Source organism: Choloepus didactylus, chromosome 2 (genome assembly GCF_015220235.1).
Source record: "Choloepus didactylus isolate mChoDid1 chromosome 2, mChoDid1.pri, whole genome shotgun sequence".
NCBI classification, from domain to species: domain Eukaryota; kingdom Metazoa; phylum Chordata; class Mammalia; order Pilosa; family Megalonychidae; genus Choloepus; species Choloepus didactylus.
This window is the reverse complement of record NC_051308.1, coordinates 213,130,194-213,137,161: the sequence shown is the minus strand read 5'-3', so window position 1 is coordinate 213,137,161 and position 6,968 is coordinate 213,130,194. Positions and strand designations below refer to the sequence as shown.

General features: G+C 38.3%; 1 pseudogene; it reads right to left on the bottom strand.

The window, feature by feature from the left end:
• Positions 1-5,666: 5,666 nt before the first annotated feature.
• Positions 5,667-6,116, bottom strand: LOC119519875 (annotated as a pseudogene).
• Positions 6,117-6,968: the final 852 nt, after the last annotated feature.

Genomic DNA, 6,968 nt, shown 5'->3' with positions numbered 1-6,968 from the left:
GGCAAGAGTAGACATTCTTACTTTGTTCCCAATCTTGGGGGGAAAGTGTTCAGCCTTTAACCACTAAGTTTGATGGTAACTGTAGGTATTTTTAGATGCTCTTTATCAGATTGAGGAAGTTACCTTCTATTTCTAGTTTGCTAAGAGTTTCAATCATAAATGAATATTGGATTACGTAAAATTCCTTTTCTACATCTATTGAGATGATCATTTTTCTGTTTTAGTCTGTGTTAGGCAGAATAATGACCCCCAAAGACATTATTTTGGTTTCCTAGATGCTAAAACAAATCCATACGATGACTGGTTTAACAAAAGGAATTGACTGGTTCATGGGTTCTGAGGCTGGAAAGCCTCCTACCTCCCTGGGTTGGTATCTGCTGGTTGGCTGGCAATCTTTGGGGTTTTTGGCTTTTTCATCACATGACAAGTCACAGTGCAGCATCTTTTCCTTTCTCTTCTGGGTTCTGTTGACTTTTAACTTCTTGTTTCTCTTCGTGGCTTCTCTCCCCATGTCTAAATTTCCTTCGTTTATAAGGACTTCATCCATATTGAATTAAAGCTCACTCATTCAATTTGGGCACTTTAATTAATAACATCTTCAAAGGTCCTATTTACAATGGGTTCACGCTCACAGGAATGGATTAAGAACATATTTTTCTGTGGTATGTAACTCCAATCTACCACAGATACCCACACACTAATCCCTGCAACCTGTGATGTTACCTTACATGGCACAATGAACTTTGATGGTGTGATTAAATTAAGGACCCAGAGATGAGGAGATTATCCTAGATCATCCAGGTGGATCCAATGTAATTGCAATGGTCCTTGAACGATGGAAGGGGAAAGCAAAAGAGAAGATGCGATGATGGATGGAAGAAGAGACGAGAAAGAGAGAAAGAGAAAGACGGGGGTGGGGTGGGGGAGAGAGTGAGAGCAACAGCAGAGGAGAGAGAGAGAGAGTTAAGATATTATGATGCTGGAGATGGAAGGAGGGGGCCATGACCCAAGGAATACAGAGCATCGGGAAGCTGGAAAGGGCAAGGAAACATATTCTCCCCTTTAGATCCTCCAGAAGGAAAGCTGTCACCTTGATTTTAACCTAGTAAAACCCATTTGGACTTCTGACTACCAGAACTGTAAGATAATAAACTTGTGTTGTTTTAAGCCACTACATTGGTGGTAATTTGTTACAACAGCAGTAGGAAACTAATGCAGTCTGTTAATATGACAAATTACATCTGTTTATTTTTGAATGTCAAGCCAACTTTGTATTCCTGGGAGAAACCCCACTTGGTCAGGATGTATTGCCCATTTTACATATTGCTATATTCAATTTTCTAAAATTTTGTTTAGAATTTTACATCTATGTTCATGAGGGACATTAGTCTGTGATTTTGTTTTCTTATAATGCTCTTGCTTGGTTTTGTTATAAAAGTAATACTGGCCTCAGAGTTAGTTGCTGGGATTTTGATTGTGATTATGTTAAATCCACAGATCAGTTATCTGGAAGGGTTTGTGTTGAACTGGTTTGAGGCTTCCTTAAATGTTTGCTAGAATTTTCCAGTTAAATCATCTGGTCTTAAGTTTTCTTTGTGGGAGGTTTTTAACTAAAAATTCAGTTTACTTAATAGATAAAGGGCTATTTGATTTATCTGTATATTTTGAGTGAGCTTTGGGAGTTTGTGTCTTTCAAGGAATTTGTTCATTTCATCTAAGTTGTCCAATTTATTTGATTAAAGCTGTTCATAATATTCCCTTATTCCTTTTAAACCTGTAGAATCTGTACTGATGTCATCTTTTATTCCTGATATTGGTAATTTGTGTCTTCTCTTTTGCCCTCATCAGTATAGCTATAGGTTTATCAATTTTACTGATTTCTTTGAAGAACCAGCTTTTAACTAATTGATTTGTTGTTTTTCTGTTTTCTATTTCACTGATTTAGGCTCTGATATTTATTATTTTCTTTCTACTACTTACTTTGTGTTTAATTGTCCCTCTTTTTCTAGTTCCTTAAAGTAGAAGCTGAAATCATTGATTTGAGACCCCTCTTCTTTTATAATATTGGCATTTAGTGCTATAAATTTCCTCCTAAGTTTCTGTTATGGTGATATCCCATTACTTTTGTGTTTTTATTTTTGTGTTCATTTTGTGTTGTGATTTCATTTGCATTAATTTCACTCATTTTCATTCCTTTGTGTGTGTTCAAAACACTTTATAATTTCCTCTTTTTCTCTTTTCTAATTTTATTTTTCAAGAGCTCTCTCTTGTTTTCTTTTTCTTTTTTATGATATCTTCTTCTTTCATGGGTGTGAATCATCTTAAATCTATCTGATTTTGTTCGTTTTTAAGTTTCCTTCTATTTCCTGATCACCTGTTTCCTCTAAGGTCATTTTCCCTCTTTGCTTATTTTGGTCTTCCTCTCTGTCTTTCCGGTTTTCTTCAAATGTGTTCTGGTTTTTGTATATCCTATACTCCAGCCACTTTCCAGATATTTGTTGAAATGTCTTATCCATCCTTGCACATCCTGTTGTCTTTGATTTGTGGAATTAAACCTTTCGCATCCTTTTCTGTACTTTCAGTGGGGTCCGAGTTTGAATGACTGGGAAGTCTGAGTCCAAACCCATGTTCTCGGAGGTGCCACCTCCCCAAGACAACCAGCCCATGGGCACGGCCCTCGGGGAAGTCTTGGCCTGTTGATGCACCAAGCAGCAGCCTTAAAGGGGACAGAGATACTGGAGCCATCCAGGAGACGGAGAGACAGAGCCAGCCTTGGGGATTCAGAGAGGACTGCACTAAATCCTGAGTGGATCCAGTATGGGGCAAAATAGGAGTATTCAGAACATGAAGAAGAGCACAGTCTAAAAATGATCTAAGTCCTGGACACTAGAAGGCTGAATTCAAGCTGTTGTCAGCATTGTGCTCCCTCTGGAGGCTCCAGGAGAGGATCCTTCCTCGCCTCTTCCAATTTATCCAATTTGATAATCTCTTCCTTTTAATTGTGGTGTTTGAATCATTTACACTTAATGTGATTATTAATATGGTTAGGTTTGAGTCTATCATCTTGCTATTTGTTTATATTTGTCTTATCTGTCCTTTGTTCCCCTTTTCACCTTGTTCTGCCTATTTTTGCACTGAGTACTTTTTATGATTCCAATTTGTTTCCTTTGTTGGCTTATTAATTATAACTTTTAGTTTTGTTATTTTAGTGGTTGTTTTAGGGTATATAGTATATATCGTATACTTATCACACCCTACTTTCAAGTAATGCTGATGTTGTACCACTTCAGGAATGGTATAAGAATCTTACAATAGTATACTTTATTTCCCCTCTCCAAGCCATTTTTCTATACATTTTACAGATATAATGACCCCCACCATATACATTTTTACTGCTTTTGTTTAAATAGGTAATTTCTTTTAAAGTGGTTTAAATAATAAGAAAACTCATATATTTACTAATGTAGTTACCATTTCTGATGCTTCTCTCTCCTTTGATCCATATTTCCATCTGGTATCACTTTTCTTCTGCTGATGGACTTTCTTTAACATTTCTTAAAGGGCAAGTCTGCTGGTGATGAATTCTTTAACCTTTCGTATGTCTAATAGTCTTTTTTAAAAAACCTTTTGTATGTTTAATAGTCTTTTTTTTAGCAGCCTGAAAAACAAACTATTTAAACATTCAGCTTTTTAACGATTGCTAAGTAATATTTGTAAGAACAACCTTATATGTAATTTTCACTCAGCTACATCAAAATGTCCAGCTTCAGTGGTTCAGATTCATGCACTACAGTAATAAACGCATATTCAAAGCTCCTATAATATCACAATTCTCACAGCAAACACCTGGTATTGAAAACAGTGTCCTTAATCACCTAGAAAAGGTTAAATCATGTTCCCTCTACTCTAAGAAGGCAGTTGCACATACATCTCATTTATAAGTTTCTCTAATGTGAAGCCACTAGCACATTCCATTCCCAGATGATACCCTTTCTCTCACCCCCCCCCCCCACCCCAAGGTGGAGCTGGGCCTGCACTACACAGGTCCAAGGCGAGGCCTACGATTTAGGTTCTCCCGGCACCGAGGCTGAGCAGTGAAGTAAGTATTTAGGGGCACTTGGTATTGTATATTTTAGATGGCTACCTATTCCTCTAAAAGTCTTTTATTCATGTTTTTAAAAACTTATTTCGGTGAGATATATATATATATATATATATATATATCACATAAAATTTGCCATCTAACGTTTTTCAAGTATATAATTCAGTGACTTTAATTATTCACAATACTGTGCAGCCATCACCACTATCCATTACCAAAACTTTCATCACTCCAAGAAGAATCTCTGTATCCATTAAGAGATTCTTAATCCTCTGTATCCTCTGCTCTAGCATCTGGTAACTTCTGATCTACTTTCTGTTTCTATGAATTTGCCTATTCTAGATATTTCATAGAAGTGGGATCAAGCAATATTTGTCTTTTTGTGTTGGTTTATTTCACTTAGCATAATGTCTTCAAGGTTTATTCATGTTGTAGCTTGTATCAGTATTTCGTTAATTTTATGACTGAATAACATTTTGTTTATCCATTCATCTGTTGATGGACACTTGGGTTGTTTCTACCTTTTAGTTATTGCAAATAATTCTGTTATTAACATTGGTATTCAGGTACTGTTTGAGGCCCTGTTTTCAATTCTTTTGAGTATGTATCTAGGAGTAGAATTGTCAGGACATAGGGTAATTCTATGTTCAACTTTTTGAGGGACCGACAAACTGTTTTCCATAGTAGCTATAGCATTATGTATTCCCACTAACAATGTACAAGGATTCCAATTTCTCCACATCCTTGCCAATTGTGCCAGTTTGAATATATTGTGTCCACCAAACGCCATTATCTTTGATGTAATCTTGTGTGGGCAGATGTTATCAGTGTTGATTAGATTGTAATTCTTTGAGTATTTCTTTGGAATGTGCCCTACCCAGCTGTGGGTGATGACTCTGATTGGATAATTTCCATGGAGGTGTTGCTCTGCCCATTCAGAGTGGGTCTAAGTTGATCAGTGGAACCGTATAAATGAGCTGACATAACAGAAGAAACTCAGTGTAGCCGTGAGTGATGTTTTGAAGAGGAGCTACAGCCAAGAGGGACACTTTGAAGAAAGCACAGGAGCTGCAGATGAGAGACAGTTTGAAGATGGCTGTTGAAAGCAGACTCTTGCTCTGGAGAAGCTAAGAGAGGACAAATACTCCAAATACAACTAAGAGTGACATTTTTGAGGAACTGCAGCCTAGTGAGGAACATCCTGGGAGAAAGCCATTTTGAAACCAGAACTTTGGAGCAGACGCCAGCCACGTGCCTTCCCAGCTAATAGAGGTTTTCTGGACACCATTGGTCATCCTCCAGTGAAGGTACCCGATTGCTGATGTGTTACCTTGGACGCCTTATGGCCTTAAGACTGTAACTGTGTAACCAAATAAACCCCCTTTTATAAAAGTCAATCCATCTCTGGTGTTTTGCATTCCAGCAGCATTAGCAAACTAGAACACCAATACTTGTTATTTTATTTTTAAATAATAACCATCCTAGTGGGTGTGAAGTGTTATCTCATTGTGTTTTTTTTTCAGGATTATGAAAGAGGCAATTTATTAACCAAGCATCATTTGTTCTAATGCTTCTTATTGGGAGCTGCCACCTGTCCAGTGATTCTGTCCTGATCTCTCTGTCTCTGAGGTGTCAGTTTGAAGCCACCATCTTGGTCCTTTTCCACCATTTTCTACCCTCCAGGGCTGGCCACACTCTTGGATCCTTGGCTGGAGTGGCTGGGCATGACACCATTTCTCTGATGTCCCCCATAGATCTTGGACATTGAGCTGACCCCAGCGCCACCCCACAGGTACAGGTGCCGTGCTGTGGAAGCAGCTTGTGTGTAGAACCAGTTCTCACGTACAGAGCAAGCTCTTTATGCTTGGCCAGCTTGACGGTGCCTACCCATCTGGGGAACTTTCAACTTCCCGGACTTTTTGAGGAAGGCTGTCAGAGCTCGGATGAACTCTTGCTGGTTCATGTCCTTCACAGTAACTCCAAGCATTGTGCAGCCTCTGTGCTGCCAGCCAGGGGAGAGGGTCATTGTGGTTTTGATTTGCATTTCCCTGATGACTAATGATGTCAAATAAATTTTCATATTCTTGTTGGCCATTTGTATATATTTTTTTGAGAAATGTCTGTTCAAATCCCTTGCCCATTTTTAAATCAGGTTATTTGCCTTTTTATTATTGTGTTTTAAGAGTTCTTCATATATTCTAGATAAAGCCCCTTGTCAGATTATGATATGCAAACATTTTCTCGCATTCTCTGGGTTGTTTTTTCACTTTCTTGATGCTGTCCTCTGAAGCCCAAAAGTTTTAAAAATTTTGATGAAGTCCAACTTCTCTGTATTTTCTTTGGCTGTTCATGTTTTTGGTGTCATATGTAAGAATCCTTTGCCAAATCATGGGTCAGGAAGATTTACCCTTATGTTTTCTTCCAAAGTTTTATAGCTTGGCTCCTACGTTTAGGTCTTTGATCCATATTAAGTTCATTTCTGGACAATGTGTGAGGATCTCTTGATCCCCCCTCACTACATATCTCCTTCCAGTCTTCCCCATTTCAGGAAATGTTCACACAGATGTTCAGAAAACAAAACAAAACACCTTAGCCTCATCCTCTTCCCTCTATTTCTTTCACATCCTTTATCAGTACATCAGCACTTTCTTTTGACTTGACCTCCAAAATGCACCTCAGATCTGAGACCCTTTCACGACGCCGCTGCTGGTTAAAGCCACCGTCATTACTCACCTGGAACCTTGCAGGATCCTCCTAACTCCTAACTAACTGCTTTCATCCCTCATCCCTACAATCTTTTTTTTACTTCAGCAACCCGCGGTCCCTTAAACATTTTTAGCCCGATTGTGATTGTTCAAAATCCTCC